This window comes from Mandrillus leucophaeus, unplaced genomic scaffold (genome assembly GCF_000951045.1).
Source record: "Mandrillus leucophaeus isolate KB7577 unplaced genomic scaffold, Mleu.le_1.0 Scaffold468, whole genome shotgun sequence".
Lineage (NCBI taxonomy): Eukaryota > Metazoa > Chordata > Mammalia > Primates > Cercopithecidae > Mandrillus > Mandrillus leucophaeus.
Genome location: NW_012105009.1, coordinates 1,383,168 through 1,396,486, shown reverse-complemented (window position 1 = coordinate 1,396,486; position 13,319 = coordinate 1,383,168). Strand labels below are relative to the sequence as shown.

Genomic DNA, 13,319 nt, shown 5'->3' with positions numbered 1-13,319 from the left:
AAGTCAATGAATGTATTCTTCTGTGTTATGGCCTATTTCATTGTTCTAATTCAAGTGTCAAAATTGCTATTTATTTGACAACTATCATTATCAAATATTTCAGAATGTGAGTTGCCATTATTCAAAGGAATAAATCAACAGACATTTATGTAACATGTAATGGTAAAAAGAAATTATTCATATTATAACGTTTTATGATGTTTGGCTTAGAAGACTTGCTACAGATGTTATAGACAAACAAAAACGGTATGGTTAATGAAACAGGAGCCTGCTTTCAGATAGGTGACATGACATTTTCAAGGTCTCACAGCAATTTTGAATGAGCTAAGCCTCAATCATTGGTGAATTTCTTTAGTCTCTCTTTTTTTTTTTTAACACTGAAATCAAGTATGCTATTTTTAGCCCCCATTTTTTAAACTTGGATAATCAAAATGAGTTTAATAAAACCTTGTCAACCAAATATCGCATTATGCATAATAAAACATATCTTGAAGGTTATAGTAAATGGAAAAATGCATCTGGAAAGCTGAGAGAATTAGAGGTCATGGCTCGATGTAAAATCACCATGGAAACAGCTTTCATGGCCAATTTGTGGGGAGATGTCAAAAGGCAGTAACCTGTGACTTATTTTTTTCCAAAGCCCTTTCTATGAAGGTTACAGGTTCTATATCTGCTTTCATGATGACATTTGTCTATGTTTTTGTAGGATTCTATTCTGACAAGCACAAAACCCTGCACCAAGTTGAACCTGTCCTTTGTGATGAGGCTGTTGAACAGAAGAGCAGCATAGCAGTCTGTCTATTCTTGCTCCACATTCAGCTAAATGCCAACTCCGATCCCTTTGAGATGGTGAACAGGCAGAACCCAGGGATCGTGTCATCCCTCAGTATCCAGACTTCTTCAGAGAACCATGTGGTGAAACTTCTTGATTAAGGTCATGTTCTTAGTCTATAGTATCAGGTTTTTTTTTTTTTTTTTTTTGTAAGCTAAAAGATATCTATGTCTCTCAGTATCTAAAAGCCTATTTAAAAATAAATATGTAGATTTGAATAAATAATAATTCCAGCTTATGTTTCCAAATTACAAAAATAATTTAAAAAGAAATTATAGAATTCAGATGTTTGTTTTGTATCATTATCTTACAGAGAGTAATTTTACATTGCAGCCTTTGTGACAAAATTGGATCATTTTTGGCTTTATACAAATAAACATATCAAATAAATTCTTTTTTTTTTAGTGTGATATTATGTTTTACTATAAAATAACTATTTTATCTATATTTCATTTACTGAATAGAATAAGGAATTATGTTTAAAAACTTTAATGGTTGCAAGTCATCAGCTTTGGATGTTTTATGATCCTATAAGTAAACACGCATGTATTAGTTTGTTCTCATCCTGCTATGAAGAAATACCCAAGACGGTAATTTATAAAGGAAAGATGTTTAATTGGTGCACAATTCCACATGGCTGGGGAGACCTCAGGAAACTTACAATGATGGCAGAAGGGGAGGCAAACACATCCTTCTTCATAAGGTGGCAGGAGAGAAAAGTGCCAAGCCAAGGGGGAAAAGCCCCTTGTAAAACCATCAGATCTCATAAGAACTCACTATCATGAGAACAGCATGGGGGGACTGCCCCCATGGTTTAATCACCTCCCATGAGGTCCCTCCCCCAATATGTTGGGATTACAATTCAAGATGAGATTTGAGTGAGGATACCAAGCCAGGCCATACCATATCAAAGCAAAAGTTTTATTTCTACAAATTATTTATACATACAATATTTATTTATTTAGAAAATTATTCATATTATGTGAATTTTTCCTAAAGACTCTGGTATTCAGCTCTACAGCCTTATAGATTTGGATAGAAAAACATGCGTCCTTGGATAAGGACTTACAAACTAAGACTTGATAGAATTTGCTTTTATGCAAATATACTGATAATGAATGATGCATAGTAAAGTAATATTGTGATATGTTCCATGGGGTTGTTTCTTATTATTTTAAAAATGTGATTATTATAAGTACTACAATCTAACTTTTTGGTTCTTAATTTAAGTCTTCATCTCTAATTTGCCAATAGATTGACTTAGTCTAGAAGAACATTTTAAATCATGTTGACTAGACAACCTAGATATTTTCTAGATTTTTGGAAATTCTGGACTTTCTGTCCCACCATGACAGTTATTTTTCTATTAAATCTAATAAGCAATTGTCTCATGAGATATTAAATTATTTCTATTCTTGATTTCAATTTATTTTTGCCTAAATGTGGAAGGTAGAACAAAATACTGCATACTTTTCACCCACAATTTATAGTTTAATATATTTTGAGTCTTTAAGGCTGCTTACCTTTCAATTAACATTATGGCTAAGTATTACAGTGTAGTACAAGGATGAAAATTGGAAAATTCTGGAGAAAGGGAAGCTCTGTCCCAGCACTGCATATGCATTTTTTTATATACCCTCCAAAACTAGATTCAACTTTTAAAAGTTTCCAATTTCAAAAATAAATTGAAACTACTTAGAACTTTGAAACATTGATCTTTTTAAAAAAAATTTAAATGATAATCCAGTCCATAAGTTAAGTCTAATCTACTTTTCAGACCAAAAATGTATTTTATAGATATCAAGAGAAATTAGTATTATTTTTTCCAGGATACATAGCCCCAAGAAATCCAAAACAAATATTCTTTTTAAAAAAGGACAACTTCAATAAACTTTAGGTTCAAGGCTACATGTGCAGGTTTGTTATATAGGTAAATGGCACATCACAGAGGTTTGCGTACAGATTATTATGCCACCCAGATATGCTACCCATCGCATAGTAGATTTTCCATCCTCCTCCTCCTTCCCACTACCCTCAAATAGGCCTCAGTGGCTGTTGTTCCCTTTTTTGTGTCCATATGTACTCAAGATAACATTTTTTTTTTTACTAGAAAAAAAGAATTATACTTTTGCTTAAAATAGTCTAGTATTCACAAGGGAGAAGTAGCAAACACAAAGTTCTAACATATCAATGGAAAATTCTGTTGCATTTGAAATAGATATTTAAACCTTGATATAATCAAATAAAGAGGAGATATTAGCCAGCAGCTAATAATGAAATTTCCTGGTAAAGCATAAAGTTGCTGTCTGGATGCGGGGAGAGGACAAAGATGACTAAGATGGCGCATTTCCGGGTTCTTCATCACCAACTTACCCATACGCGGGAAAATGCAGCCCACGCCCGGGAAAAATACAGACCAACTGCGCAGGTGCAACATGGCCTCAGATGGAGGAAACTGACACTTACCTGGCCGCACCTACAGAACGCCCCCAACACACCCCTGTCCCGCCTATTGCCCTCCCACTCCCAAGCCTTAGACAGAAAAGCCGCTCCCAGCAGGCGCGTGGCGTGAACTTCCTCGGCACCTCCTCATATGCGGACCTAGGAACCTCGCCCAATAACGCGGGAGTGACTTCCTCGGCCTCCACCACCGGAGACCGGTGAACCTTGCCCTTTCTTCCTTCGCATTGGCTAGCTAATAAAGTTTCTTTTTACCTTGCCTACTTGCCTTTTCTCTGGCGCCTGCTCTGGTGGTCGCATAAAACAAATCAGTTGCCTCATTGAATTAGTGTGGGTTTGAAAGGATTGTGACAATAACCACTTCACACATTTAAAAGACCCATTGAAGAGCATTATATGTTCTTTAAAAGGGTCATCAGTGAGGTGATAGCAGTTTATTGTTGCATTTCACTTAATATTTATTATCTATACAGCCATTTGAATAGAAATTCATTTGAAAATTTTAATGTGAATATAAAAAGTCTTTACCATAACTTAAAGTTTTTGAATGTGCTATATTATATAAATTTGTCTTAAAAACTTTACATTATTTTTGCAAAGATTTTCGTTTAATTAAATTTTATAAAAGTAACCAAGTGATCTCTCTCTTTTTTTAATTTTTTTTTTTGAGACAGAGTCTCACTCTGTTACCCAGGCTGAAGGGCAGTGGTGCAGTCTCAGCTCATTGCAACCTCTGCCTCCTGGGTCTAAGCAGTTTTTGAGCCCAGCCTCCTGAGTAGCTGGGATTACAGGCATGTGCCACCATGTCTGGCTAATTTTTGTATTTTTAGTAGAGGTGGAGTTTTGCTACGTTGACAGGCTGGTCTCGAACTCCTGACCTAAATTGATCCACCCACCTCAGCCTCCCAAAGTGCTGGGATAACAGGTGTGAGCCACCATGCCCGGCCCAAAAGTAACCTCTTTATAAAAGAAAAGTTAAACAAATATATTGAGTTGACAGAATGACTCAAATAAGGAAACTACTTCAAGTAACTTTAAAATACAATAATTTTACTTGGGTCTTTGTTGTGATTGCCCAAAAAATGGGAGCAGAGTTGTCTAAACTAATTTCAGTATTACATTGTTAGTAGTGTTGTGGAATTATTTTTCTGAGCTAGCAAAAAGTAATAATGTTGGAGTCTACATAGTGTGAAAAGAAAAAAATACTGATTACACCTATGGTTCTGAATTTAAATTTAATTTTACACTTGAACTTTTAACATATTTTAAAACATAGTATATATTTCTAGCATTAAGGAGTTCTAGAAACATTGACCATCCCAAAAGCAATAAGTACTGCTAGAGTCCATATTGTAGCATTTAAATATCATTACTCACTAAAGAAACCAAGAATTTTTATATTTTAGATATGAGCATGAAGTGTACAAAACTGTCCTGGAACATCCTTTCATATCTAAAATAAGATGTATAGACGTTTACAAGGGTCCAGTCAAAAGGATGCAGGAACCAAATTGAATAGCTTATCACAGGCCAAAGTTGAAAACATTTAAACATAAATCTGGAGAACAAGTAATGGTTTCAAAAACATAAAATGTTTAAATCCATGAAGTCATACTAGCACTCCAAAACAAACATATAAGGATAAAGAAACTGTGGTACATGTACAACATGGAATATTATGCAGCCATGAAAAATAACAAGATCATGGCCTTTGCAGGGACATGGAAGGAGCTGGAGTCCTTATCCTCAGCACACTAAGGAAGGAACTGAAAATAAAATATTGCACGTTGTCACTTATAAGTGGGAGCTAATGATGAGAACACATGGACAAAGGGAGGGGAACAACACACACTGGGGCACATAGGAGGGTGGAGAGCAGGAGGAGAGACAGGATAAGGAAAAATAACTAATGGGTATTAGGCTTAATACCTGGGTGATGAAATAATCTTTACAAGAAACCCCCACAACACAAGTTTACCTATGTACCAGACCTGCACATGTACCCCTGAGCTTCAAATAAATGTTAAAAAAAAAAAAAAAGAGAGAGAAAAGAAAATCTCAGCACTGCCTAGAGAGGTGGCAGCCATCTCCTAATTGGCACCATGGCTGCACTCAGACCCTGCACAAGATCGTCAAAAAGAGAGGACCAAGAAGTTCATCTGGTGCCAGTCAGACAATATGTCAAAAATAAGCGTACCTGGTGATAACCCAGAAGTATTGACAACACGGTTTGTAGAAGTTCAAGGGCTGGATCTAGATACCCTAAATATGGAAGCAACAGAAAACAAAACACATGCTGCCCAGTGGCTTCCAGAAGTTCCCGGTCCACAAAGCCAAGGAGCTGGAAATGCCTCTGATGTGCAATAAATCTTAATCTGCTGAGGTTGCTTACAATGTTTCCGCCAAGAACCACAAAGCCATCACAGAAAGAGCAGCTCAGAGTGCAGCTGGCCATCAGAGTCACCAATCCCAATGCCAGACTGTGCAGAGAAAAAAAATCAGTAGACACATTATGTGCACATTTTATTTTCATTTAAATAAAACCATCAAAACAGGAGAAAAAAAAAACCCCTCATAGGGTAATTTCAGGAAACTAATTCTCATTGTTTTGGAAAATAGTATATAAAATTAAAATTACTATTCCTTTAGTTACCAACTAGTGATTTAAAAAAGTTTCTTCATAGATATTTACGAACTAATAAATGAAGAAGGAATAATAAAATATTACCATTATTCAAGCTTTTAAAAATAATGGGAATAGGGGGAATCAACTTTTATTTTTCTTTCCGTAGGTCGTGAAAGGAGAGACAACTATACATTTTGTGACACTGAAGACAAATGTACAAGAGTACTACTGAAGAAGTTCAGCCAAAAAAAAAAAAAAAAAAGCCCAGTATTATTCTTATCAAGCCTGTATATCCAGTTTATAGGAAATATAAGACACAGACACACATGTTAAATGGCAACACTAGAATGTAATACACAAAATCCAGACTTGAAAATGCTATAAAATATGCAAAATGATGTTTTAAGAACAATATTAGAAGAAAATTGAGTTTGTGGGAGAATTTACAGTCTTTAAATAATATATTAATTACAATGTATGAACTCACTTTGTTTCATGATTCAAACAACAAGCTGGTTAAAAGTTTAAGAGAAAAATCCATCATGACATTGACCTGAGAATTAAGGTGATTAAAGTGATTGTTAAAAAATGAAATATACTTGGGAGGCTGAGTCACAAGAATCCCTTTAACCTGGGAGGTGGAGGTTGCAGTAGGCTGAGATTGCGCCACTGTACCGCAGCCAAGGCAACACTGTGAGACTCTGCCTCAAAAAAAAAAAAGAAAGAAAGAAAGAAAAGGGAAGCAAGGAAGGAAGGAAGGAAGGAAAGAAGGAAGGAAGGAAGAAAGGGAAAGAAAGAAATGTGGATTTTTATGAAAAGACATCTTTGATAAAATGAAAACATTAGAGTGTGAATTGGGTGTTTGATGATGGATGTTTTATATCATGAGATTATTGTTAAATTTATGTGTTATAACAGAATGAGGATTATATTAAAAACATTGCATTTATCAGAAATTGATACTTAAGTATACATGAGTGAAATGAAAATATGTTTACTGTTTAAAATAACCCAATAAAAGAGAAAAGAACGTATAGTTAAAATTATCCAATTTTAAATTGGATTCTTTGAAATAACTTTAACTTTTAAAAAGTTAAAAAGGAATACAGAGAAAATAAAGAAAAAAATAAGATAGTACAGATGATATAAATAAAACAAAGACAAAATATTAGTTGCTTTTGAAGCTGGGTGATGTGCATATGGGAATTTCTTTTTATTATACTGTTATATTTGAGATTATCTATGCTAAAAAGTAAAACACCAACAAAACAAAAAACCTGTTCATGACACAGTTTCACAGATTATGATTTAATTGATCTGAGATGGAACCCAGCCAACTATTAGTATTTTTTTGTACGTTGGGCTTCTAATCTATATCCAGTGTTGAAAATAACTCAGGATAAAATAGATGCAAGCAAGGCTCTAGTTATGTTTCATTTGTTTAATTACAAAATTTAATTCAAGTTATGCAATTGTAAGACTAGTACAGGGACATCTCATGTACCTTTTACTCAGTTTATCTCAGTTGTAATGTATTGCAAAACTATAGTATAATGTCACAACCAGGATATCAACATTGATACAGTCAAGACAAATTTTTTTCATTTTTTCATTTTTAATTTTTGTGTATACATAGTAGGTGTATATATTTATGGGGTAGATGAGTTTTTTGATACAGGCATGCAATGTGAAATACCACATTATGGAAAATGTGGTATCTGTCTCTTCAAGTATTTATCCTTTGTGTTACAAAAAATACAATTACACTTCTTTATTCTTAGTTATTTTAAAATGTACAAGTAAGTTATTATTCACTATAGTTACTCTGTTGTGAAATCAAATAGTAGGTCTTATTCATTCTCCTGTTTTTTCTTGCACCCGTTTAACACAGAACATTTTTATCACACTAAGTATTCCTCATGTTGCATCTTTATAACCACCCACTCATCTTTATCCTCAAGCCCTGGCAACCACTAATCTGTTCTCAGTTTCTATAATGTAGTCATTTAAAAATAGTATATAAATTGAATAATAAACCATGGTAAGTTTTTTTCAGAATGAGGCTTTTACTTAGCACAATACTCCGAATAACTGCCCAGGTGGATTGATCTTTTTTCTCTTTCAGCATTTGAAAACATGTTGTGCTACTTCCTTCTGGCTTTTATGGTTTCTAATGAGAAATCTGCTGCTATTCAAATTGTTCTTTTTTCCCCACCAGTAAGGTATCTTTTCTGTCCTGCGCACCCCCAACCACCTCCCTGGCCTGATTTCAAGATTTTTTTCCTGGTCTTTAGTTTTCAAAAGTTTGACTATAATGTATCTTTCTTTGAGTCACTGTTTGGGATTTGCACAAGTTTTTAAATCTATAGGTTTAGGTGTTTTAGAAAAGTTTATCTATTATTTCCTTGAGCATTTTTTAAATGTTATCCTCTTTCTGCTCTCCTAGACCTCCAATGACATGAATGATCAATTTTTTGTTTTGGTCCTAGAGACCCTTAAAGCTCTGCATTTATTCTGGTCTATTTTTCTCCCTTTTGTTCAGATTCAGTAATTTTAAATATTTTGTCTTCTAGTTAACTGATTTTCCCATTCTCTTCACTCTGTTCTGGAGCCCATTTGTTCAGTTTTAAATTTTAGCTATTATTTCAGTTCTAAAATTTCAACTTAGCTGTACTTTATTTCCTCTATTTATTTCTGAGACTTTCTATTGTTATTTCTATTGTTATTTTCTACAGACATTTCTCTTGTTACTTTCTATTGTTACTTTCTACATTTTTATTGTTACTTTCTATGGTCATTTTTATTATTACTTTCCATTGTTACTTTCTCTATATAATAAAGAGTCTGACTGCATGTTATGATGTTTGACTAATCACAACTTTGAAAGCCTCATTTTTTAAGCCGCACTTCTCCTTCTTTCCATTCCTCCTCACCTTTGGGTAATTTAATTTAATTCAATTTAGTAGGAAGGCTGTATGTTCCCTTCTTGAGGACTAGCAAGATACTGAAAGCACAAAAGCTCTGCCCTCATGTGAGAATTTTCACCTTGATCCCACCTTTGCATTAATAAAAACCCAAGCCAGTCTCCTTGGAGGCAGTTAGGGGGAAGGTTTCCAGGATGCTTGAGTTAAAGGGAAGGCTATAGGTAAGGTTAAGTAAAATTATGGCATCTTATGTGATATGTTTAGGAAGCGTATTTGGCATTCTATAGTTGGAATTACAGATGGGAAGAGAATAGGAAAGTTGGACGTTTTTGGCCAAGTTTAATCTATTATGGGCAGATTCTGCAGTAATTTTGTGTTGACTTTCTGGACTAGTTGCTGTAGAGGTTGTAGGTCAAAGTGTTATAGTCGTATATGGTTTGGCCATTGTCCCTTTGTGTATCCAGACTCTCAAATCTAGTTTAATATAACTTAGACAAGTATGGTACTCAGGTATGGTTCCTTGAAAATGTACTTAAATATACTTTCTGACTATTAAAAAGGTGTTCAAATAATGAATTTAAGAAAAGATAGGCTGGGCACGGTGGCTCACGCCTCTAATCCCAGCACTTTGGGAAGCCGAGGCGTGTGGATCACGAAGTCAGGAGATCAAGACCATCCTGGCTAACACGGTGAAACCCCGTCTCCATTAAAAATACAAAAAATTAGCCGGGCGCGGTGGCGGGCGCCTGTAGTCCCAGCTACTCGGGAGGCTGAGACAGGTGAATGGCGTGAATCCAGGAGGCGGAGCTTGCAGTGAGCCAAGATCACGCCACTGCACTCCAGCCTGGGCGACAGAGCGAGACTCCATCTCAATAATAATAATAATAATAATAATAATAATAATAATAATAATTAGCAGGGCGTGGTAGCGGGCGCTTGCAGTCCCAGCTACTCGGGAGGCTGAGGCAGGAGAATGGCGTGAACCCGGGAAGCGGAGCTTGCAGTGAACCAAGATCGTATCACCGCACTCCAACCTGGGAGACAGAGCAAGACTCCATCTCAAAAAAAAAAAAAAAAAAGAAAAAGAAAAGATAAACTATGATATAAAAGAAATGGTAGTATACATTGAAATTAGTCAAATATGGAATTGTATAAATTATTCTCCAAATTTGGATAGAATAAAGTGAAATTAATATTGAAAGCGACTGTGCATTATAAAATGTTAAGAATAATTACTTTCAAAATTTTATATTTTATATACAGAAACCAGGAAATGTGGGAAAAGAAGAGAAAGTAAATGTATGCTAAATATTTCATTTTATTTTGGAGGAGCTAAAATATATTTGTTAATTTCTAATGTTGATAATTAAATAAATATTCTGCAATTAAAAACTTTAAACTACCCAAGTAGACTAAAAACTCAATACATCTAATAAATTGGGGGAAAAATAAAACCGTAGTTCCACATAACACACCCACAAACCAAAACCAACTTATCTTTCAAAAATCATGCAAAAATATTTAAAGATAGGTATAAAAAGAAACATTAAAGTAGACTAGAAAAAGGTCAATTACATCAGTTATTATAAGGAAACATTTCTAATTAAAAATTAAGACTTTATTTGCTTCATTTGATATCTAAGAGTAAGTTTTTTAAAGTAAACTTCTGTTAAAGGAAAATTTCAAAGAAACTAAAATCACTTCTCTCATACAAATATGAAGTGTACATGTGTTAAAATTTTTATTTAACTCACTATTAATGAGAGAATCAGTAAGATGTTACAACCAGTTCAAAAGAAAATCTTAAAACAGACATTTATAAATCAGGAATTTTTTTGCATTTAATTAAAAAAAAATCCTGCTGCTTCCACAGTGAGTGAAGGGAGTCAATTGAATCTTTAACTAACAGAATTTATTTGAGCATTTGTAGAAAATATTATTTTTCAATTCTATCAGTTATTTACAATTTAAGGCATTGTAAAATATTTCAATGGCTATGAAAAAGCGTAGTCTCCACAGGATCAGACTGGATAACTCTTAGAGGGATTTGTTCTTAAAAATGCATACGTGGCCGGACGCGGTGGCTCATGCCTATAATCCCAGCACTTTTGGAGGCCAAGACAGGTGGATCACAAGGTCTGGAGTTCGAGGCCAGCCTGGCCAGGATGGTGAAACCCTGTCTCTACTAAAAATACAAAAATTAGCCACGTGTGGTGATGGGTGCCTGTAGTCCCAGTTACTCAGGAGGTTGAGGCAGAAGAATCTCTTGAGCCCCGGGGGCGGAGTTTGCCATGAGGGGAGATCAGTGAGACTCCCTTCTGTGTGTGTTGGGGTGGGGGGGCGGGAGGGAAAGCATATGTTTCCCTAGAAGCAGAATTAGTTTTCTACACTGCTGAAAAACTCATGAAAGGTAAAAATAATAGTATTTATTTAACATTACTCTGTGCAACTACGCAAGATGATTATTACGTATTAACACACTGATGCTCAGAGTAACTGTGTTTCGGGTGGAGGGTGGCAGGAGAGAGAAGCTAACATTTTAGTATATTTCTAAGCATATTAAACCTAATATCTAAAAAGTGTAAGTTAGTGGTAAGAAATTCAGAACAGCTTTAGAGTGAGATTTGATCCACAGATATAAATTTTAGAGTAAACTAGTTTGTAGTGATTTCTTTATTTTGGAAATTTTGCTTAGAACATCTTTCTTTGGTTTCACTATCTGGGCTGTCTCAATGACTGGTCCCCAGCCCTAAGGCCTGGAAACCTCCCACTGGAAATCATGTTGCTGAGGCTTATACTATACATCTAAGTATTGACTGTCTTATCTTCCTTATGCACTTGATGTACAAGGAAGAGCACTTAGGGAACTAAAAATGCCATCCCCTATTCTCATAACCACATACACATTTTGATGGTTGGTTTTTTTTTATTTGCCATTTTCAGAGATTCCTTGTTGTCAAATATGGTCAAGAGTGACTAAACTCATCTTGTTCTATGTCAGTACTTAATATTCTTAGATCCTATTTGACTTAACACACTAAGATTAAACTTGACAATGATGAACTTTACCTAAGTTCAGTGTCCCCAGTAAACAGTGAAGGTTAATCCTTAATCCCACCCCCAAATTTTTATTTTCTAAAGTTTGTCCTCGACTTTTTGTGCTGTGGGGAAATGATTTGCTGCAAGGAATCACCCTTGCCCTTACATCTCACATAAGATTCACAGGTGACTTCCTTGACATAGACACTGTAAATTCCCATTTTTGATCTCATAAATGATTAACTCAACTGTTTTTTGTCTCCACCCTGAAACTAGGTAGACATTGAGAAAATGAATAACAAATAGACAATGGTCAGACTCCATACAAAATAGAATATCTGATCAATAATCTGCATACAACTAGCCTAGGAAGCCAATATAGTAACTAGTCCACGAAGACGATTTTAATCTATAAATCAGGTTTGAAAGAAGTCAGACTCGCTCTAGCACCTAGTCAAGAATCTAAAGGAAAACCCTCATAACAATTAGTCCCACACAGCCAAGACTTGATTAGTAACTGACAATTTCTCTAACTATTGTCCCCACATCCAACTTAGGACCAAACAAGGCATAGTCAAATATATACCCCTAACAAATCACATAGGATGTCCCACTTCTAATTAGTCTGTCTGCACCTTCCCCATGCCAACAGCCTCCAGTTATGTCCTACCTGAAGTCCTCCCTCTTTTCCATCATAAAGCTTTCCCACTACCTTATCTGCCTTTGAGTCTCTGCCAAGTGCAAATGATGGTTAGTGGCTCACTCACTTGCTACAACAATCTTTGAATAAATAGCCTTCCTTTATTCTTATTTAAGTGGTCTTTGTTTATTTCCACAGCAAAGAGATAAACATTTCTTGACTCAGATTCTTCCAATTTACAAAAACCGTCTCAACTGTAAAATCACCCCATCTATAACTTGCTGCTCCTCTCTCTCTAAAAGTAAAGCAAAACCACCATACTAATACACTCTGATATTTTGGACAGCTGAGCATCTGGGGTGCTCTTCTTATGGCAATAGCTTGAATAAAATAATTTTCTACTTTCTCATGAACAGTATATTCTTTCTGTAACTTCAATTGATATTTGCATAATGAATTGGAAAACATCACTACTTTAAAAAAAATCATGCCAACTTTATTTAAATGTTTAAACACATAAAGGAGGGAGGAAAGAATAAAGAAAGGAAAGTAAGTAGGAAGAAGAAAAAGGAGCCAGGAGGGAGGGAAGAAACTGGGAGAAAATGGCAGGGAAATAATGTTCAATTCTCTAAAACAAGGAGTTCATACGTGTCTAAACCAAAGATAGAAAAGAACGTTGAATGTATAAATATCAATGATATACTCTGTGAGAATTCTGTCTCGGTCCAAGTAGAATTTTCTCTGTATTTAAAGAACGTACGAGCAATAGCTTCTGTTTTCATTTTATTTGGGGGCACA

At 35.0% G+C, this 13,319-nt stretch overlaps 1 long non-coding RNA gene across 1 annotated transcript; it reads left to right on the top strand.

The window, feature by feature from the left end:
• The first annotated feature begins 488 nt into the window (after window positions 1-488).
• Window positions 489-6,160, top strand: LOC105550175. The gene is made up of 2 exons (XR_001007661.1): window positions 489-934; window positions 6,085-6,160. It is a non-coding gene; the product is annotated as an uncharacterized LOC105550175 (long non-coding RNA).
• Window positions 6,161-13,319: the final 7,159 nt, after the last annotated feature.